The sequence below is a fragment of the Ascidiella aspersa genome, chromosome 3, assembly GCF_963924565.1.
Source record: "Ascidiella aspersa chromosome 3, kaAscAspe10.2, whole genome shotgun sequence".
Lineage (NCBI taxonomy): Eukaryota > Metazoa > Chordata > Ascidiacea > Phlebobranchia > Ascidiidae > Ascidiella > Ascidiella aspersa.
The window spans coordinates 10,662,570-10,679,311 of NC_139449.1; the positions used below are offsets into that span (position 1 = coordinate 10,662,570).

The 16,742-nt window shown below is 40.0% G+C and overlaps 49 non-coding genes across 49 annotated transcripts; all 49 read left to right on the top strand.

The window, feature by feature from the left end:
- The first annotated feature begins 674 nt into the window (after positions 1 to 674).
- Positions 675 to 747, top strand: Trnav-uac (transfer RNA valine (anticodon UAC)). Its single transcript has one exon. It is a non-coding gene; the product is annotated as a tRNA-Val (tRNA).
- A 127-nt stretch (positions 748 to 874) lies between these two features.
- Trnav-aac (transfer RNA valine (anticodon AAC)) lies at positions 875 to 947 on the top strand. The gene has a single exon. It is a non-coding gene; the product is annotated as a tRNA-Val (tRNA).
- A 325-nt stretch (positions 948 to 1,272) lies between these two features.
- Positions 1,273 to 1,345, top strand: Trnav-cac (transfer RNA valine (anticodon CAC)). Its single transcript has one exon. It is a non-coding gene; the product is annotated as a tRNA-Val (tRNA).
- A 127-nt stretch (positions 1,346 to 1,472) lies between these two features.
- On the top strand, positions 1,473 to 1,545 carry Trnav-aac (transfer RNA valine (anticodon AAC)). The gene has a single exon. It is a non-coding gene; the product is annotated as a tRNA-Val (tRNA).
- Positions 1,546 to 2,066: 521 nt separating this feature from the next.
- On the top strand, positions 2,067 to 2,139 carry Trnav-cac (transfer RNA valine (anticodon CAC)). Its single transcript has one exon. It is a non-coding gene; the product is annotated as a tRNA-Val (tRNA).
- Positions 2,140 to 2,265: 126 nt separating this feature from the next.
- On the top strand, positions 2,266 to 2,338 carry Trnav-aac (transfer RNA valine (anticodon AAC)). Its single transcript has one exon. It is a non-coding gene; the product is annotated as a tRNA-Val (tRNA).
- A 126-nt stretch (positions 2,339 to 2,464) lies between these two features.
- On the top strand, positions 2,465 to 2,537 carry Trnav-aac (transfer RNA valine (anticodon AAC)). Its single transcript has one exon. It is a non-coding gene; the product is annotated as a tRNA-Val (tRNA).
- Positions 2,538 to 2,665: 128 nt separating this feature from the next.
- Trnav-cac (transfer RNA valine (anticodon CAC)) lies at positions 2,666 to 2,738 on the top strand. The gene has a single exon. It is a non-coding gene; the product is annotated as a tRNA-Val (tRNA).
- Positions 2,739 to 2,865: 127 nt separating this feature from the next.
- Trnav-uac (transfer RNA valine (anticodon UAC)) lies at positions 2,866 to 2,937 on the top strand. The gene has a single exon. It is a non-coding gene; the product is annotated as a tRNA-Val (tRNA).
- A 324-nt stretch (positions 2,938 to 3,261) lies between these two features.
- Trnav-aac (transfer RNA valine (anticodon AAC)) lies at positions 3,262 to 3,334 on the top strand. Its single transcript has one exon. It is a non-coding gene; the product is annotated as a tRNA-Val (tRNA).
- Positions 3,335 to 3,460: 126 nt separating this feature from the next.
- On the top strand, positions 3,461 to 3,533 carry Trnav-aac (transfer RNA valine (anticodon AAC)). The gene has a single exon. It is a non-coding gene; the product is annotated as a tRNA-Val (tRNA).
- A 126-nt stretch (positions 3,534 to 3,659) lies between these two features.
- Trnav-aac (transfer RNA valine (anticodon AAC)) lies at positions 3,660 to 3,732 on the top strand. Its single transcript has one exon. It is a non-coding gene; the product is annotated as a tRNA-Val (tRNA).
- Positions 3,733 to 3,860: 128 nt separating this feature from the next.
- Positions 3,861 to 3,933, top strand: Trnav-cac (transfer RNA valine (anticodon CAC)). The gene has a single exon. It is a non-coding gene; the product is annotated as a tRNA-Val (tRNA).
- Positions 3,934 to 5,181: 1,248 nt separating this feature from the next.
- Trnav-uac (transfer RNA valine (anticodon UAC)) lies at positions 5,182 to 5,254 on the top strand. The gene has a single exon. It is a non-coding gene; the product is annotated as a tRNA-Val (tRNA).
- Positions 5,255 to 5,381: 127 nt separating this feature from the next.
- Trnav-aac (transfer RNA valine (anticodon AAC)) lies at positions 5,382 to 5,454 on the top strand. The gene has a single exon. It is a non-coding gene; the product is annotated as a tRNA-Val (tRNA).
- Positions 5,455 to 5,580: 126 nt separating this feature from the next.
- Positions 5,581 to 5,653, top strand: Trnav-aac (transfer RNA valine (anticodon AAC)). The gene has a single exon. It is a non-coding gene; the product is annotated as a tRNA-Val (tRNA).
- Positions 5,654 to 5,779: 126 nt separating this feature from the next.
- Trnav-cac (transfer RNA valine (anticodon CAC)) lies at positions 5,780 to 5,852 on the top strand. The gene has a single exon. It is a non-coding gene; the product is annotated as a tRNA-Val (tRNA).
- A 127-nt stretch (positions 5,853 to 5,979) lies between these two features.
- On the top strand, positions 5,980 to 6,052 carry Trnav-aac (transfer RNA valine (anticodon AAC)). The gene has a single exon. It is a non-coding gene; the product is annotated as a tRNA-Val (tRNA).
- Positions 6,053 to 6,180: 128 nt separating this feature from the next.
- On the top strand, positions 6,181 to 6,253 carry Trnav-cac (transfer RNA valine (anticodon CAC)). The gene has a single exon. It is a non-coding gene; the product is annotated as a tRNA-Val (tRNA).
- Positions 6,254 to 6,380: 127 nt separating this feature from the next.
- Positions 6,381 to 6,452, top strand: Trnav-uac (transfer RNA valine (anticodon UAC)). The gene has a single exon. It is a non-coding gene; the product is annotated as a tRNA-Val (tRNA).
- Positions 6,453 to 6,776: 324 nt separating this feature from the next.
- Positions 6,777 to 6,849, top strand: Trnav-aac (transfer RNA valine (anticodon AAC)). Its single transcript has one exon. It is a non-coding gene; the product is annotated as a tRNA-Val (tRNA).
- A 126-nt stretch (positions 6,850 to 6,975) lies between these two features.
- Trnav-aac (transfer RNA valine (anticodon AAC)) lies at positions 6,976 to 7,048 on the top strand. Its single transcript has one exon. It is a non-coding gene; the product is annotated as a tRNA-Val (tRNA).
- A 128-nt stretch (positions 7,049 to 7,176) lies between these two features.
- On the top strand, positions 7,177 to 7,249 carry Trnav-cac (transfer RNA valine (anticodon CAC)). The gene has a single exon. It is a non-coding gene; the product is annotated as a tRNA-Val (tRNA).
- Positions 7,250 to 7,376: 127 nt separating this feature from the next.
- Trnav-uac (transfer RNA valine (anticodon UAC)) lies at positions 7,377 to 7,448 on the top strand. Its single transcript has one exon. It is a non-coding gene; the product is annotated as a tRNA-Val (tRNA).
- A 324-nt stretch (positions 7,449 to 7,772) lies between these two features.
- Positions 7,773 to 7,845, top strand: Trnav-aac (transfer RNA valine (anticodon AAC)). The gene has a single exon. It is a non-coding gene; the product is annotated as a tRNA-Val (tRNA).
- Positions 7,846 to 7,971: 126 nt separating this feature from the next.
- Trnav-aac (transfer RNA valine (anticodon AAC)) lies at positions 7,972 to 8,044 on the top strand. The gene has a single exon. It is a non-coding gene; the product is annotated as a tRNA-Val (tRNA).
- Positions 8,045 to 8,170: 126 nt separating this feature from the next.
- On the top strand, positions 8,171 to 8,243 carry Trnav-aac (transfer RNA valine (anticodon AAC)). The gene has a single exon. It is a non-coding gene; the product is annotated as a tRNA-Val (tRNA).
- Positions 8,244 to 9,494: 1,251 nt separating this feature from the next.
- Positions 9,495 to 9,567, top strand: Trnav-uac (transfer RNA valine (anticodon UAC)). Its single transcript has one exon. It is a non-coding gene; the product is annotated as a tRNA-Val (tRNA).
- A 127-nt stretch (positions 9,568 to 9,694) lies between these two features.
- On the top strand, positions 9,695 to 9,767 carry Trnav-aac (transfer RNA valine (anticodon AAC)). The gene has a single exon. It is a non-coding gene; the product is annotated as a tRNA-Val (tRNA).
- Positions 9,768 to 9,893: 126 nt separating this feature from the next.
- Trnav-aac (transfer RNA valine (anticodon AAC)) lies at positions 9,894 to 9,966 on the top strand. Its single transcript has one exon. It is a non-coding gene; the product is annotated as a tRNA-Val (tRNA).
- Positions 9,967 to 10,091: 125 nt separating this feature from the next.
- Trnav-cac (transfer RNA valine (anticodon CAC)) lies at positions 10,092 to 10,164 on the top strand. Its single transcript has one exon. It is a non-coding gene; the product is annotated as a tRNA-Val (tRNA).
- Positions 10,165 to 10,291: 127 nt separating this feature from the next.
- On the top strand, positions 10,292 to 10,364 carry Trnav-aac (transfer RNA valine (anticodon AAC)). The gene has a single exon. It is a non-coding gene; the product is annotated as a tRNA-Val (tRNA).
- Positions 10,365 to 10,885: 521 nt separating this feature from the next.
- Positions 10,886 to 10,958, top strand: Trnav-cac (transfer RNA valine (anticodon CAC)). Its single transcript has one exon. It is a non-coding gene; the product is annotated as a tRNA-Val (tRNA).
- A 126-nt stretch (positions 10,959 to 11,084) lies between these two features.
- Trnav-aac (transfer RNA valine (anticodon AAC)) lies at positions 11,085 to 11,157 on the top strand. Its single transcript has one exon. It is a non-coding gene; the product is annotated as a tRNA-Val (tRNA).
- Positions 11,158 to 11,283: 126 nt separating this feature from the next.
- Positions 11,284 to 11,356, top strand: Trnav-aac (transfer RNA valine (anticodon AAC)). The gene has a single exon. It is a non-coding gene; the product is annotated as a tRNA-Val (tRNA).
- A 128-nt stretch (positions 11,357 to 11,484) lies between these two features.
- Positions 11,485 to 11,557, top strand: Trnav-cac (transfer RNA valine (anticodon CAC)). Its single transcript has one exon. It is a non-coding gene; the product is annotated as a tRNA-Val (tRNA).
- A 127-nt stretch (positions 11,558 to 11,684) lies between these two features.
- Positions 11,685 to 11,756, top strand: Trnav-uac (transfer RNA valine (anticodon UAC)). Its single transcript has one exon. It is a non-coding gene; the product is annotated as a tRNA-Val (tRNA).
- A 324-nt stretch (positions 11,757 to 12,080) lies between these two features.
- Positions 12,081 to 12,153, top strand: Trnav-aac (transfer RNA valine (anticodon AAC)). The gene has a single exon. It is a non-coding gene; the product is annotated as a tRNA-Val (tRNA).
- A 126-nt stretch (positions 12,154 to 12,279) lies between these two features.
- Trnav-aac (transfer RNA valine (anticodon AAC)) lies at positions 12,280 to 12,352 on the top strand. Its single transcript has one exon. It is a non-coding gene; the product is annotated as a tRNA-Val (tRNA).
- Positions 12,353 to 12,478: 126 nt separating this feature from the next.
- On the top strand, positions 12,479 to 12,551 carry Trnav-aac (transfer RNA valine (anticodon AAC)). The gene has a single exon. It is a non-coding gene; the product is annotated as a tRNA-Val (tRNA).
- Positions 12,552 to 13,473: 922 nt separating this feature from the next.
- Trnav-aac (transfer RNA valine (anticodon AAC)) lies at positions 13,474 to 13,546 on the top strand. Its single transcript has one exon. It is a non-coding gene; the product is annotated as a tRNA-Val (tRNA).
- A 325-nt stretch (positions 13,547 to 13,871) lies between these two features.
- On the top strand, positions 13,872 to 13,944 carry Trnav-cac (transfer RNA valine (anticodon CAC)). The gene has a single exon. It is a non-coding gene; the product is annotated as a tRNA-Val (tRNA).
- A 126-nt stretch (positions 13,945 to 14,070) lies between these two features.
- Trnav-cac (transfer RNA valine (anticodon CAC)) lies at positions 14,071 to 14,143 on the top strand. The gene has a single exon. It is a non-coding gene; the product is annotated as a tRNA-Val (tRNA).
- A 126-nt stretch (positions 14,144 to 14,269) lies between these two features.
- Positions 14,270 to 14,342, top strand: Trnav-cac (transfer RNA valine (anticodon CAC)). The gene has a single exon. It is a non-coding gene; the product is annotated as a tRNA-Val (tRNA).
- Positions 14,343 to 14,469: 127 nt separating this feature from the next.
- Trnav-cac (transfer RNA valine (anticodon CAC)) lies at positions 14,470 to 14,542 on the top strand. The gene has a single exon. It is a non-coding gene; the product is annotated as a tRNA-Val (tRNA).
- A 127-nt stretch (positions 14,543 to 14,669) lies between these two features.
- On the top strand, positions 14,670 to 14,741 carry Trnav-uac (transfer RNA valine (anticodon UAC)). Its single transcript has one exon. It is a non-coding gene; the product is annotated as a tRNA-Val (tRNA).
- A 324-nt stretch (positions 14,742 to 15,065) lies between these two features.
- On the top strand, positions 15,066 to 15,138 carry Trnav-aac (transfer RNA valine (anticodon AAC)). Its single transcript has one exon. It is a non-coding gene; the product is annotated as a tRNA-Val (tRNA).
- Positions 15,139 to 15,264: 126 nt separating this feature from the next.
- On the top strand, positions 15,265 to 15,337 carry Trnav-aac (transfer RNA valine (anticodon AAC)). The gene has a single exon. It is a non-coding gene; the product is annotated as a tRNA-Val (tRNA).
- A 126-nt stretch (positions 15,338 to 15,463) lies between these two features.
- Trnav-aac (transfer RNA valine (anticodon AAC)) lies at positions 15,464 to 15,536 on the top strand. The gene has a single exon. It is a non-coding gene; the product is annotated as a tRNA-Val (tRNA).
- Positions 15,537 to 16,742: the final 1,206 nt, after the last annotated feature.

Genomic DNA, 16,742 nt, shown 5'->3' on the forward strand with positions numbered 1-16,742 from the left:
CAAACTAAATTATTGATTTTTGCTTTATGGCTTATTTTTTTCAGCTATCCAATGACCAAAAGTTTAATAACAGCAAAAACGTTTCGTAGTGTAGTGCTTATCACGTTCGCCTAACACGCGATAGGTCCCCGGTTCGGGCCCGGGCGGAAACATGTTTTTCTTCATTCAAGTGTTTTCCCGCTGTCTTAATGTTATTTACAACCTGACTTGTTTCTTTTCGCATTATGGCTCATTTGTTTCAACTATCCAATGATCAATAGTTTAACAACACATGAACCGTTTCCGTAGTATATTGGTTATCACGATCGCTTTACACGCGAAAGGTCCCCGGTTTGACTCAGGGCGGAAACATGTTTTTCTTCATTTATGTGGTTTCTTGCAGTCTTAATATCATTTACAAGCTAAATTGTTTATTTTCGTTCAATGGCTTATTTTTTTCAGCTATCCAATGACCAATAGTTTAATTACAGGTCAACCGTTGCTTTGTGTAGTGCTTATCACGTTCGCCTAACACGCGATAGGTCCCCGGTCCGAGCGCGGGTGGAAACCTGTTTTTTCATTCGTATGGTCCTATGATGTCTTCATAATCTTAATGACCTTAAATATTTCTTTTCCCGTTAGGGATTATTTGAGTTTAAGTTCTAACACACCAACTGTTTATTATTTTATCAACCGTTTCCGTAGTGTAGGATTAATCACGTTCGCTTTACACGCGAAAGGTCCCCGGTTCGAGCCCGGGCGGAAACATGAATGTTTTCATTTTAGTGGTTTCCCGATGTCTTAATATTATTTGCAACCTAAATTGCTTCTTTTCGCTTCATGGCCTACGGGTTTACAATTGTGCAATGATCAATAGTTTAACAACACATGAACCGTTTCCGTAGTGTAGTGGTTATCACGTTCGCCTAACACGCGAAAGGTCCCCGGTTCGAGCCCGGGTGGAAACATGTTTTTTTCATTCGAGTGGTTTTCTGTTGTCTTAATATTATTTACAACCTAAATTGCTTCTTTTCGCTTCATGGCCTATGTGTTTTCAATTGTACAATGATCAATAGTTTAATAATACGATAACCGTTTCCGTAGTGTAGTGGTTATCACCTTCGCCTAACACTCAAAAGGTCCCCGGTTCGAGCCCGGGTGGAAACATGTTTTTTTTCATTCGAGTGGTTTTCTGCTGTCTTAATTATATTAATGACCTTAAATAGTAATTTCGCGTTAGGGATTATTTGAGTGTAAATTATAACACACCAACTGTTTATGATTTTATCAACCATTTCCGTAGTGTAGTGGTTATCACGTTCGCCTCACACGCGAAAGGTCCCCGGTTCGAGCCCGGGCGGAAACATGAATGTTTTCATTTTAGTGGTTTCCCGATGTCTTAATATTATTTGCAACCTAAATTGTTTCTTTTCGCTTTATGGCCTTTGTGTTTTCAATTATGCAATGATCAATAGTTTAACAACACATGAACCGTTTGCGTAGTGTAGGGGTTATCACGTTCGCCTAACACGCGAAAGGTCCCCGGTTCGAGCCCGGGCGAAAACATGTTTTTCTTCATTCAAGTGTTTTCCCGCTGTCTTAATGTTATTTAGAACCTGACTTGTTTCTTTTCGCATTATGGCTCATTTGTTTCAACTATCCAATGATCAATAGTTTAACAACACATGAACCGTTTCCGTAGTATAGTGGTTATCACGATCGCTTTACACGCGAAAGGTCCCCGGTTTGACCCAGGGCGGAAACATGTTTTTCTTCATTTCTGTGGTTTCTTGCTGTCTTAATATCATTTACAAGCTAAATTGTTCATTTTCGTTCAATGGCTTATTTTTTTCAGCTATCCAATGACAAATAGTTTAATTACAGGTCAACCGTTTCTTAGTGGAGTGCTTATCACGTTCGCCTAACACGCAATAGGTCCCCGGTCCGAGCGCGGGTGAAAACCTGTTTTTATATTCGTTTGGTCCTATGCTGCTTCATAATATTAATGACCTTAAATATTTCTTATCCCGTTAGGGATTATTTGAGTTTAAGTTGTAACACACCAACTGTTTATTATTTTATCAACCGTTTCCGTAGTGTAGTGGTTATCACGTTCGCCTCACACGCGAAAGGTCCCCGGTTCGAGACCGGGCGGAAACATGAATGTTTTCATTTTAGTGGTTTCCCGATGTCTTAATATTATTTGCAACCTAAATTGTTTCTTTTCGCATTATGGCTCATTTGTTTCAACTTTCCCATGACGAATAGTTTAACAGCACATGAACCGTTTCCGTAGTGTTGTGGTTATCACGTTCGCCTAACACGCGGAAGGTCCCCGGTTCGAGCCCGGGCGGAAACATGTTTTTCTTCACTCAAGTGTTTTCCCTCTGTCTTAATATTATTTACAACCTGAATTGTTTCTTTTCGCATTATGGCTCATTTGTTTCAACTTTCCCATGACGAATAATTTAACAGCACATGAACCGTTTCCGTAGTGTAGTGGTTATCACGTTCGCCTAACACGCGAAAGGTCCCCGGTTCGAGCCCGGGCGGAAACATGTTTTTCTTCATTCAAGTGTTTTCCCGCTGTCTTAATATTATTTACAACCTGACATGTTTCTTTTCGCATTATGGCTCATTTGTTTCAACTATATCCAATGATGAATAGTTTAACAACACATGAACCGTTTCCGTAGTGTAGTGGTTTTCACGTTCGCCTCACACGCGAAAGGTCCCCGGTTCGAGCCCGGGCGGCAACATGAATGTTTTCATTTAAGTGGTTTCCCGATGTCTTAATATTATTTGCAACCTAAATTGTTTCTTTTCGCTTTATGGCCTATGGGTTTACAATTGTGCAATGATCAATAGTTTAACAACATATGCACCGTTTTCGTAGTGTAGTGGTTATAACGTTCGCTTTACACTCGAAAGTCCCCGGTTCGAGCCCGGGCGGAAACATGTTTTTCTTCATTTAAGTGGTTTCTTGCTGTCTTTATATTAGTTACAAACTAAATTGTTGATTTTTGCTTTATGACTTATTTTTTTCAGCTATCCAACGACCAATAGTTTAATAACAGAAAAACCGTTTCGTAGTATAGTGCTTATCACGTTCGCCTAACACGCGATAGGTCCCCGGTTCGGGCCCGGGCGGAAACATGTTTTTCTTCATTCAAGTGTTTACCCGCTGTCTTAATGTTATTTACAACCTGACTTGTTTCTTTTCGCATTATGGCTCATTTGTTTCAACTTTCCCATGACGAATAGTTTAACAACACATGAACCGTTTCCGTAGTGTAGTGGTTATCACGTTCGCCTAACACGCGAAAGGTCCCCGGTTCGAGCCCGGGCGGAAACATGTTTTTCTTCACTCAAGTGTTTTCCCGCTGTCTTAATATTATTTACAACCTGAATTGTTTCTTTTCGCATTATGGCTCATTTGTTTCAACTTTCCCATGACGAATAGTTTAACAGCACATGAACCGTTTCCGTAGTGTTGTGGTTATCACGTTCGCCTAACACGCGAAAGGTCCCCAGTTCGAGCCCGGGCGGAAACATGTTTTTCTTCACTCAAGTGTTTTCCCAATGTCTTAATATTATTTACAACCTGAATTGTTTCTTTTCGCATTATGGCTCATTTGTTTCAACTTTCCCATGACGAATAATTTAACAGCACATGAACCGTTTCCGTAGTGTAGTGGTTATCACGTTCGCCTAACACGCGAAAGGTCCCCGGTTCGAGCCCGGGCGGAAACATGTTTTTCTTCATTCAAGTGTTTTCCCGCTGTCTTAATATTATTTACAACCTGACTTGTTTCTTTTCGCATTATGGCTCATTTGTTTCAACTATATCCAATGATGAATAGTTTAACAACACATGAACCGTTTCCGTAGTGTAGTGGTTTTCACGTTCGCCTCACACGCGAAAGGTCCCCGGTTCGAGCCCGGGCGGCAACATGAATGTTTTCATTTAAGTGGTTTCCCGATGTCTTAATATTATTTGCAACCTAAATTGTTTCTTTTCGCTTTATGGCCTATGGGTTTACAATTGTGCAATGATCAATAGTTTAACAACATATGCACCGTTTCCGTAGTGTAGTGGTTATCACGTTCGCTTTACACTCGATTGTCCCCGTTTCGAGTCCGGGCGAAAACATGATTTTCTTCATTTAAGTGGTTTCTTGCTGTCTTTATATTAGTTACAAACTAAATTGTTGATTTTTGCTTTATGGCTTATTTTTTTCAGCTATCCAATGACCAATAGTTTAATAGCAGAAAAACCGTTTCGTAGTGTAGTGCTTACCACGTTCGCCTAACACGCGATAGGTCCCCGGTTCGGGCCCGGGCGGAAACACGTTTTTCTTCATTCAAGTGTTTTCCCGCTGTCTTAATGTTATTTACAACCTGACTTGTTTCTTTTCGCATTATGGCTCATTTGTTTCAACTATCCAATGATCAATAGTTTAACAACACATGAACCGTTTCCGTAGTATATTGTTTAAGTGGTTTCTTGCTATCTTTTTATTAGTTACAAACTAAATTGTTGATTTTTGCTTTATGGCTTATTTTTTTCAGCTATCCAATGACCAATAGTTTAATAACAGAAAAACCGTTTCGTAGTGTAGTGCTTATCACGTTCGCCTAACACGCGATAGGTCCCCGGTTCGGGCCCGGGCGGAAACATGTTTTTCTTCATTCAAGTGTTTTCCCGCTGTCTTAATGTTATTTACAACCTGACTTGTTTCTTTTCGCATTATGGCTCATTTGTTTCAACTATCCAATGATCAATAGTTTAACAACACATGAACCGTTTCCGTAGTATATTGGTTATCACGATCGCTTTACACGCGAAAGGTTCCCGGTTTGACTCAGGGCGGAAACATGTTTTTCTTCATTTATGTGGTTTCTTGCAGTCTTAATATCATTTACAAGCTAAATTGTTTATTTTCGTTCAATGGCTTATTTTTTTCAGCTATCCAATGACCAATAGTTTAATTACAGGTCAACCGTTGCTTTGTGTAGTGCTTATCACGTTCGCCTAACACGCGATAGGTCCCCGGTCCGAGCGCGGGTGGAAACCTGTTTTTTCATTCGTATGGTCCTATGATGTCTTCATAATATTAATGACCTTAAATATTTCTTTTCCCGTTAGGGATTATTTGAGTTTAAGTTCTAACACACCAACTGTTTATTATTTTATCAACCGTTTCCGTAGTGTAGGGTTTATCACGTTCGCTTTACACGCGAAAGGTCCCCGGTTCGAGCCCGGGCGGAAACATGAATGTTTTCATTTTAGTGGTTTCCCGATGTCTTAATATTATTTGCAACCTAAATTGCTTCTTTTCGCTTCATGGCCTACGGGTTTACAATTATGCAATGATCAATAGTTTAACAACACATGAACCGTTTCCGTAGTGTAGTGGTTATCACGTTCGCCTAACACGCGAAAGGTCCCCGGTTCGAGCCCGGGTGGAAACATGTTTTTTTCATTCGAGTGGTTTTCTGTTGTCTTAATATTATTTACAACCTAAATTGCTTCTTTTCGCTTCATGGCCTATGTGTTTTCAATTGTACAATAATCAATAGTTTAATAATACCATAACCGTTTCCGTAGTGTAGTGGTTATCACCTTCGCCTAACACTCGAAAGGTCCCCGGTTCGAGCCCGGGTGGAAACATGTTTTTTTTCATTCGAGTGGTTTTCTGCTGTCTTAATTATATTAATGACCTTAAATAGTAATTTCGCGTTAGGGATTATTTGAGTGTAAATTATAACACACCAACTGTTTATGATTTTATCAACCATTTCCGTAGTGTAGTGGTTATCACGTTCGCCTCACACGCGAAATGTCCCCGGTTCGAGCCCGGGCGGAAACATGAATGTTTTCATTTTAGTGGTTTCCCGATGTCTTAATATTATTTGCAACCTAAATTGTTTCTTTTCGCTTTATGGCCTATGTGTTTTCAATTATGCAATGATCAATAGTTTAACAACACATGAACCGTTTGCGTAGTGTAGTGGTTATCACGTTCGCCTAACACGCGAAAGGTCCCCGGTTCGAGCCCGGGCGGAAACATGTTTTTCTTCATTCAAGTGTTTTCCCGCTGTCTTAATATTATTTACAACCTGACTTGTTTCTTTTCGCATTATGGCTCATTTGTTTCAACTATATCCAATGATGAATAGTTTAACAACACATGAACCGTTTCCGTAGTGTAGTGGTTTTCACGTTCGCCTCACACGCGAAAGGTCCCCGGTTCGAGCCCGGGCGGCAACATGAATGTTTTCATTTAAGTGGTTTCCCGATGTCTTAATATTATTTGCAACCTAAATTGTTTCTTTTCGCTTTATGGCCTATGGGTTTACAATTGTGCAATGATCAATAGTTTAACAACATATGCACCGTTTCCGTAGTGTAGTGGTTATCACGTTCGCTTTACACTCGAAAGTCCCCGGTTCGAGCCCGGGCGGAAACATGTTTTTCTTCATTTAAGTGGTTTCTTGCTGTCTTTATATTAGTTACAAACTAAATTGTTGATTTTTGCTTTATGACTTATTTTTTTCAGCTATCCAATGACCAATAGTTTAATAACAGAAAAACCGTTTCGTAGTATAGTGCTTATCACGTTCGCCTAACACGCGATAGGTCCCCGGTTCGGGCCCGGGCGGAAACATGTTTTTCTTCATTCAAGTGTTTACCCGCTGTCTTAATGTTATTTACAACCTGACTTGTTTCTTTTCGCATTATGGCTCATTTGTTTCAACTATCCAATGATCAATAGTTTAACAACACATGAACCGTTTCCGTAGTGTAGTGGTTATCACGTTCGCCTAACACGCGAAAGGTCCCCGGTTCGAGCCCGGGCGGAAACATGTTTTTCTTCACTCAAGTGTTTTCCCGCTGTCTTAATATTATTTACAACCTGAATTGTTTCTTTTCGCATTATGGCTCATTTGTTTCAACTTTCCCATGACGAATAATTTAACAGCACATGAACCGTTTCCGTAGTGTAGTGGTTATCACGTTCGCCTAACACGCGAAAGGTCCCCGGTTCGAGCCCGGGCGGAAACATGTTTTTCTTCATTCAAGTGTTTTCCCGCTGTCTTAATATTATTTACAACCTGACTTGTTTCTTTTCGCATTATGGCTCATTTGTTTCAACTATATCCAATGATGAATAGTTTAACAACACATGAACCGTTTCCGTAGTGTAGTGGTTTTCACGTTCGCCTCACACGCGAAAGGTCCCCGGTTCGAGCCCGGGCGGCAACATGAATGTTTTCATTTAAGTGGTTTCCCGATGTCTTAATATTATTTGCAACCTAAATTGTTTCTTTTCGCTTTATGGCCTATGGGTTTACAATTGTGCAATGATCAATAGTTTAACAACATATGTACCGTTTCCGTAGTGTAGTGGTTATCACGTTCGCTTTACACTCGAAAGTCCCCGGTTCGAGCCCGGGCGGAAACATGTTTTTCTTCATTTAAGTGGTTTCTTGCTGTCTTTATATTAGTTACAAACTAAATTGTTGATTTTTGCTTTATGACTTATTTTTTTCAGCTATCCAATGACCAATAGTTTAATAACAGAAAAACCGTTTCGTAGTATAGTGCTTATCACGTTCGCCTAACACGCGATAGGTCCCCGGTTCGGGCCCGGGCGGAAACATGTTTTTCTTCATTCAAGTGTTTACCCGCTGTCTTAATGTTATTTACAACCTGACTTGTTTCTTTTCGCATTATGGCTCATTTGTTTCAACTATCCAATGATCAATAGTTTAACAACACATGAACCGTTTCCGTAGTGTAGTGGTTATCACGTTCGCCTAACACGCGAAAGGTCCCCGGTTCGAGCCCGGGCGGAAACATGTTTTTCTTCACTCAAGTGTTTTCCCGCTGTCTTAATATTATTTACAACCTGAATTGTTTCTTTTCGCATTATGGCTCATTTGTTTCAACTTTCCCATGACGAATAGTTTAACAGCACATGAACCGTTTCCGTAGTGTAGTGGTTATCACGTACGCCTAACACGCGAAAGGTCCCCGGTTCGAGCCCGGGCGGAAACATGTTTTTCTTCATTCAAGTGTTTTCCCGCTATCTTAATATTATTTACAACCTGACTTGTTTCTTTTCGCATTATGGCTCATTTGTTTCAACTATCCGATGATGAATAGTTTAACAACACATGAACCGTTTCCGTAGTGTAGTGGTTATCACGTTCGCCTAACACGCGAAAGGTCCCCGGTTCGAGCCCGGGCGGAAACATGAATGTTTTCATTTAAGTAGTGGTTTCCCGATGTCTTAATATTATTTGCAACCTAAATTGTTTCTTTTCGCTTTATGGCATATCGGTTTACAATTGTGCAATGATCAATAGTTTAACAACATATGCACCGTTTCCGTAGTGTAGTGGTTATCACGTTCGCTTTACACTCGAATGTCCCCGTTTCGAGCCCGGGCGAAAACATGATTTTCTTCATTTAAATGGTTTCTTGCTGTCTTTATATAAGTTACAAACTAAATTGTTGATTTTTTCTTTATGGCTTATTTTTTTCAGCTATCCAATGACCAATAGTTTAATAGCAGAAAAACCGTTTCGTAATGTAGTGCTTACCACGTTCGCCTAACACGCGATAGGTCCCCGGTTCGTGCCCGGGCGGAAACATGTTTTTCTTCATTCAAGTGTTTTCCCGCTGTCTTAATGTTATTTACAACCTGACTTGTTTCTTTTCGCATTATGGCTCATTTGTTTCAACTTTCCAATGATCAATAGTTTAACAACACATGAACCGTTTCCGTAGTATATTGTTTAAGTGGTTTCTTGCTATCTTTATATTAGTTACAAACTAAATTATTGATTTTTGCTTTATGGCTTATTTTTTTCAGCTATCCAATGACCAAAAGTTTAATAACAGCAAAACCGTTTCGTAGTGTAGTGCTTATCACGTTCGCCTAACACGCGATAGGTCCCCGGTTCGGGCCCGGGCGGAAACATGTTTTTCTTCATTCAAGTGTTTTCCCGCTGTCTTAATGTTATTTACAACCTGACTTGTTTCTTTTCGCATTATGGCTCATTTGTTTCAACTATCCAATGATCAATAGTTTAACAACACATGAACCGTTTCCGTAGTATATTGGTTATCACGATCGCTTTACACGCGAAAGGTCCCCGGTTTGACTCAGGGCGGAAACATGTTTTTCTTCATTTATGTGGTTTCTTGCAGTCTTAATATCATTTACAAGCTAAATTGTTTATTTTCGTTCAATGGCTTATTTTTTTCAGCTATCCAATGACCAATAGTTTAATTACAGGTCAACCGTTGCTTTGTGTAGTGCTTATCACGTTCGCCTAACACGCGATAGGTCCCCGGTCCGAGCGCGGGTGGAAACCTGTTTTTTCATTCGTATGGTCCTATGATGTCTTCATAATATTAATGACCTTAAATATTTCTTTTCCCGTTAGGGATTATTTGAGTTTAAGTTCTAACACACCAACTGTTTATTATTTTATCAACCGTTTCCGTAGTGTAGGGTTTATCACGTTCGCTTTACACGCGAAAGGTCCCCGGTTCGAGCCCGGGCGGAAACATGAATGTTTTCATTTTAGTGGTTTCCCGATGTCTTAATATTATTTGCAACCTAAATTCTTTCTTTTCGCTTTATGGCCTACGGGTTTACAATTGTGCAATGATCAATAGTTTAACAACACATGAACCGTTTCCGTAGTGTAGTGGTTATCACGTTCGCCTAACACGCGAAAGGTCCCCGGTTCGAGCCCGGGTGGAAACATGTTTTTTTCATTCGAGTGGTTTTCTGTTGTCTTAATATTATTTACAACCTAAATTGCTTCTTTTCGCTTCATGGCCAATGTGTTTTCAATTGTACAATGATCAATAGTTTAATAATACGATAACCGTTTCCGTAGTGTAGTGGTTATCACGTTCGCCTAACACTCGAAAGGTCCCCGGTTCGAGCCCGGGTGGAAACATGTTTTTTTCATTCGAGTGGTTTTCTGCTGTCTTAATTATATTAATGACCTTAAATAGTAATTTCGCGTTAGGGATTATTTGAGTGTAAATTATAACACACCAACTGTTTATGATTTTATCAACCATTTCCGTAGTGTAGTGGTTATCACGTTCGCCTCACACGCGAAAGGTCCCCGGTTCGAGCCCGGGCGGAAACATGAATGTTTACATTTTAGTGGTTTCCCGATGTCTTAATATTATTTGCAACCTAAATTGTTTCTTTTCGCTTTATGGCCTATGTGTTTTCAATTATGCAATGATCAATAGTTTAACAACACATGAACCGTTTGCGTAGTGTAGTGGTTATCACGTTCGCCTAACACGCGAAAGGTCCCCGGTTCGAGCCCGAGCGAAAACATGTTTTTCTTCATTGAAGTGTTTTCCCGCTGTCTTAATGTTATTTACAACCTGACTTGTTTCTTTTCGCATTATGGCTCATTTGTTTCAACTATCCAATGATCAATAGTTTAACAACACATGAACCGTTTCCGTAGTATAGTGGTTATCACGATCGTTTTACACGCGAAAGGTCCCCGGTTTGACCCAGGGCGGAAACATGTTTTTCTTCATTTCTGTGGTTTCTTGCTGTCTTAATATCATATACAAGCTAAATTGTTCATTTTCGTTCAATGGCTTATTTTTTTCAGCTATCCAATGACAAATAGTTTAATTACAGGTCAACCGTTTCTTAGTGGAGTGCTTATCACGTTCGCCTAACACGCAATAGGTCCCCGGTCCGAGCGCGGGTGAAAACCTGTTTTTATATTCGTTTGGTCCTATGCTGCTTCATAATATTAATGACCTTAAATATTTCTTATCCCGTTAGGGATTATTTGAGTTTAAGTTGTAACACACCAACTGTTTATTATTTTATCAACCGTTTCCGTAGTGTAGTGGTTATCACGTTCGCCTCACACGCGAAAGGTCCCCGGTTCGAGCCCGGACGGAAACATGAATGTTTTCATTTTAGTGGTTTCCCGATGTCTTAATATTATTTGCAACCTAAATTGTTTCTTTTCGCATTATGGCTCATTTGTTTCAACTTTCCCATGACGAATAGTTTAACGGCACATGAACCGTTTCCGTAGTGTTGTGGTTATCACGTTCGCCTAACACACGAAAGGTCCCCGGTTCGAGCCCGGGCGGAAACATGTTTTTCTTCACTCAAGTGTTTTCCCAATGTCTTAATATTATTTACAACCTGAATTGTTTCTTTTCGCATTATGGCTCATTTGTTTCAACTTTCACATGACGAATAATTTAACAGCACATGAACCGTTTCCGTAGTGTAGTGGTTATCACGTTCGCCTAACACGCGAAAGGTCCCCGGTTCGAGCCCGGGCGGAAACATGTTTTTCTTCATTCAAGTGTTTTCCCGCTGTCTTAATATTATTTACAACCTGACTTGTTTCTTTTCGCATTATGGCTCATTTGTTTCAACTATATCCAATGATGAATAGTTTAACAACACATGAACCGTTTCCGTAGTGTAGTGGTTTTCACGTTCGCCTCACACGCGAAAGGTCCCCGGTTCGAGCCCGGGCGGCAACATGAATGTTTTCATTTAAGTGGTTTCCCGATGTCTTAATATTATTTGCAACCTAAATTGTTTCTTTTCGCTTTATGGCCTATGGGTTTACAATTGTGCAATGATCAATAGTTTAACAACATATGCACCGTTTCCGTAGTGTAGTGGTTATCACGTTCGCTTTACACTCGAAAGTCCCCGGTTCGAGCCCGGGCGGAAACATGTTTTTCTTCATTTAAGTGGTTTCTTGCTGTCTTTATATTAGTTACAAACTAAATTGTTGATTTTTGCTTTATGGCTTATTTTTTTCAGCTATCCAATGACCAATAGTTTAATAACAGAAAAACCGTTTCGTAGTGTAGTGCTTATCACGTTCGCCTAACACGCGATAGGTCCCCGGTTCGGGCCCGGGCGGAAACATGTTTTTCTTCATTCAAGTGTTTACCCGCTGTCTTAATGTTATTTACAACCTGACTTGTTTCTTTTCGCATTATGGCTCATTTGTTTCAACTATCCAATGATCAATAGTTTAACAACACATGAACCGTTTCCGTAGTGTAGTGGTTATCACGTTCGCCTAACACGCGAAAGGTCCCCGGTTTGAGCCCGGGCGGAAACATGTTTTTCTTCACTCAAGTGGTTTCCCGCTGTCTTAATACTATTTACAACCTGAATTGTTTCTTTTCGCATTATGGCTCATTTGTTTCAACTTTCCCATGACGAATAGTTTAACAGCACATCAACCGTTTCCGTAGTGTAGTGGTTATCACGTTCGCCTAACACGCGAAAGGTCCCCGGTTCGAGCCCGGGCGGAAACATGTTTTTCTTCATTCAAGTGTTTTCCCGCTATCTTAATATTATTTACAACCTGACTTGTTTCTTTTCGCATTATGGCTCATTTGTTTCAACTATCCAATGATGAATAGTTTAACAACACATGAACCGTTTCCGTAGTGTAGTGGTTATCACGTTCGCCTAACACGCGAAAGGTCCCCGGTTCGAGCCCGGGCGGAAACATGAATGTTTTCATTTAAGTAGTGGTTTCCCGATGTCTTAATATTATTTGCAACCTAAATTGTTTCTTTTCGCTTTATGGCCTATGGGTTTACAATTGTGCAATGATCAATATTTTAACAACATATGCACCGTTTCCGTAGTGTAGTGGTTATCACGTTCGCTTTACACTCGAATGTCCCCGTTTCGAGCCCGGGCGAAAACATGTTTTTCTTCATTTAAGTGGTTTCTTGCTGTCTTTATATTAGTTACAAACTAAATTGTTGATTTTTGCTTTATGGCTTATTTTTTTCAGCTATCCAATGACCAATAGTTTAATAGCAGAAAAACCGTTTCGTAGTGTAGTGCTTACCACGTTCGCCTAACACGCGATAGGTCCCCGGTTCGGGCCCGTGCGGAAACATGTTTATCTTCATTCAAGTGTTTTCCCGCTGTCTTAATGTTATTTACAACCTGACTTGTTTCTTTTCGCATTATGACTCATTTGTTTCAACTATCCAATGATCAATAGTTTAACAACACATGAACCGTTTCCGTAGTATATTGGTTATCACGATCGCTTTACACGCGAAAGGTCCCCGGTTTGACTCAGGGCGGAAACATGTTTTTCTTCATTTATGTGGTTTCTTGCAGTCTTAATATCATTTACAAGCTAAATTGTTTATTTTCGTTCAATGGCTTATTTTTTTCAGCTATCCAATGACCAATAGTTTAATTACAGGTCAACCGTTGCTTAGTGTAGTGCTTATCACGTTCGCCTAACACGCGATAGGTCCCCGGTCTGAGCGCGGGTGGAAACCTGTTTTTTCATTCGTATGGTCCTATGTTGTCTTCATAATATTAATGACCTTAAATATTTCTTTTCCCGTTAGGGATTATTTGAGTTTAAGTTCTAACACACCAACTGTTTATTATTTTATCAACCGTTTCCGTAGTGTAGTGCTTATCACATTCGCCTAACACGCGAAAGGTCCCCGGTTCGACCCCGGGCGGAAACATGTTTTTCTTCATTCAAGTGTTTTCCCGCTGTCTCAATATTATTTGCAACCTAAATTGTTTCTTTTCGCTTTATGGCCTATGGGTTTACAATTGTGCAATGATCAATAGTTTAACAACACATGAACCGTTTCCGTATTGCAGTGGTTATCACGTTCGCTTTACACCCGAAAGTCCCCGGTTCGAACCCGGGCGGAAACATGTTTTTCTTCATTTAAGTGGTTTCTTGCTGACTTTATATTAGTTACAAACTAAATTGTGGATTTTCGCTTTATGGCTTGTTTTTTTTAGCTATCCAATGATCAATAGTTTAACAACACATGAATCGTTTCCGTAGTGCAGTGCTTATCACGTTCGCCTCACACGCAAAAGGTCCCCGGTTCGACCCCGGGCGGAAACATGTTTTTCTTCATTCATGTGTTTTCCCGCTGTCTCAATATCATTTACAACCTGAATTGTTTCTTTTCGCATTATGGCTCATTTGTTTCAATTTTTCAATGACGAATAGTTTAACAGCACATGAACCGTTTCCGTAGTGTAGTGGTTATCACGTTCGCCTCACACGCGAAAGGTCCCCGTTTCGAGCCCGGGCGGAAAAATGAATGTTTTCATTTTAGTGGTTTTCTGCTGTCTTAATTATATTAATGACCTTAAATAGTAATTTCTCGTTAGGGATTATTTGAGTGAAAATTATAACACACCAACTGTTGATTATTCTATCAACCGTTTCCGTAGGATAGTGGTTATCACGTTCGCCTCACACGCGAAAGGTCCCCGGTTCGAGCCCGGGCGGAAAAATGAATGTTTTCATTTTAGTGGTTTCCAGATTTCTTGATATTATTTGCAACCTAAATTGTTTCTTTTCGCTTTATGGCCTATGGGTTTACAATTATGCAATGATCAATAGTTTAACAACACATGAACCGTTTCCGTAGTGTAGTGGTTTTCACGTTCGCCTCACACGCGAAAGGTCCCCGGTTCGAGCCCGGGCGGCAACATGAATGTTTTCATTTAAGTGGTTTCCCGATGTCTTAATATTATTTGCAACCTAAATTGTTTCTTTTCGCTTTATGGCCTATGGGTTTACAATTGTGCAATGATCAATAGTTTAACAACATATGTACCGTTTCCGTAGTGTAGTGGTTATCACGTTCGCTTTACACTCGAAAGTCCCCGGTTCGAGCCCGGGCGGAAACATGTTTTTCTTCATTTAAGTGGTTTCTTGCTGTCTTTATATTAGTTACAAACTAAATTGTTGATTTTTGCTTTATGACTTATTTTTTTCAGCTATCCAATGACCAATAGTTTAATAACAGAAAAACCGTTTCGTAGTATAGTGCTTATCACGTTCGCCTAACACGCGATAGGTCCCCGGTTCGGGCCCGGGCGGAAACATGTTTTTCTTCATTCAAGTGTTTACCCGCTGTCTTAATGTTATTTACAACCTGACTTGTTTCTTTTCGCATTATGGCTCATTTGTTTCAACTATCCAATGATCAATAGTTTAACAACACATGAACCGTTTCCGTAGTGTAGTGGTTATCACGTTCGCCTAACACGCGAAAGGTCCCCGGTTCGAGCCCGGGCGGAAACATGTTTTTCTTCACTCAAGTGTTTTCCCGCTGTCTTAATATTATTTACAACCTGAATTGTTTCTTTTCGCATTATGGCTCATTTGTTTCAACTTTCCCATGACGAATAGTTTAACAGCACATGAACCGTTTCCGTAGTGTAGTGGTTATCACGTACGCCTAACACGCGAAAGGTCCCCGGTTCGAGCCCGGGCGGAAACATGTTTTTCTTCATTCAAGTGTTTTCCCGCTATCTTAATATTATTTACAACCTGACTTGTTTCTTTTCGCATTATGGCTCATTTGTTTCAACTATCCGATGATGAATAGTTTAACAACACATGAACCGTTTCCGTAGTGTAGTGGTTATCACGTTCGCCTAACACGCGAAAGGTCCCCGGTTCGAGCCCGGGCGGAAACATGAATGTTTTCATTTAAGTAGTGGTTTCCCGATGTCTTAATATTATTTGCAACCTAAATTGTTTCTTTTCGCTTTATGGCATATCGGTTTACAATTGTGCAATGATCAATAGTTTAACAACATATGCACCGTTTCCGTAGTGTAGTGGTTATCACGTTCGCTTTACACTCGAATGTCCCCGTTTCGAGCCCGGGCGAAAACATGATTTTCTTCATTTAAATGGTTTCTTGCTGTCTTTATATAAGTTACAAACTAAATTGTTGATTTTTTCTTTATGGCTTATTTTTTTCAGCTATCCAATGACCAATAGTTTAATAGCAGAAAAACCGTTTCGTAATGTAGTGCTTACCACGTTCGCCTAACACGCGATAGGTCCCCGGTTCGTGCCCGGGCGGAAACATGTTTTTCTTCATTCAAGTGTTTTCCCGCTGTCTTAATGTTATTTACAACCTGACTTGTTTCTTTTCGCATTATGGCTCATTTGTTTCAACTTTCCAATGATCAATAGTTTAACAACACATGAACCGTTTCCGTAGTATATTGTTTAAGTGGTTTCTTGCTATCTTTATATTAGTTACAAACTAAATTATTGATTTTTGCTTTATGGCTTATTTTTTTCAGCTATCCAATGACCAAAAGTTTAATAACAGCAAAACCGTTTCGTAGTGTAGTGCTTATCACGTTCGCCTAACACGCGATAGGTCCCCGGTTCGGGCCCGGGCGGAAACATGTTTTTCTTCATTCAAGTGTTTTCCCGCTGTCTTAATGTTATTTACAACCTGACTTGTTTCTTTTCGCATTATGGCTCATTTGTTTCAACTATCCAATGATCAATAGTTTAACAACACATGAACCGTTTCCGTAGTATATTGGTTATCACGATCGCTTTACACGCGAAAGGTCCCCGGTTTGACTCAGGGCGGAAACATGTTTTTCTTCATTTATGTGGTTTCTTGCAGTCTTAATATCATTTACAAGCTAAATTGTTTATTTTCGTTCAATGGCTTATTTTTTTCAGCTATCCAATGACCAATAGTTTAATTACAGGTCAACCGTTGCTTTGTGTAGTGCTTATCACGTTCGCCTAACACGCGATAGGTCCCCGGTCCGAGCGCGGGTGGAAACCTGTTTTTTCATTCGTATGGTCCTATGATGTCTTCATAATATTAATGACCTTAAATATTTCTTTTCCCGTTAGGGATTATT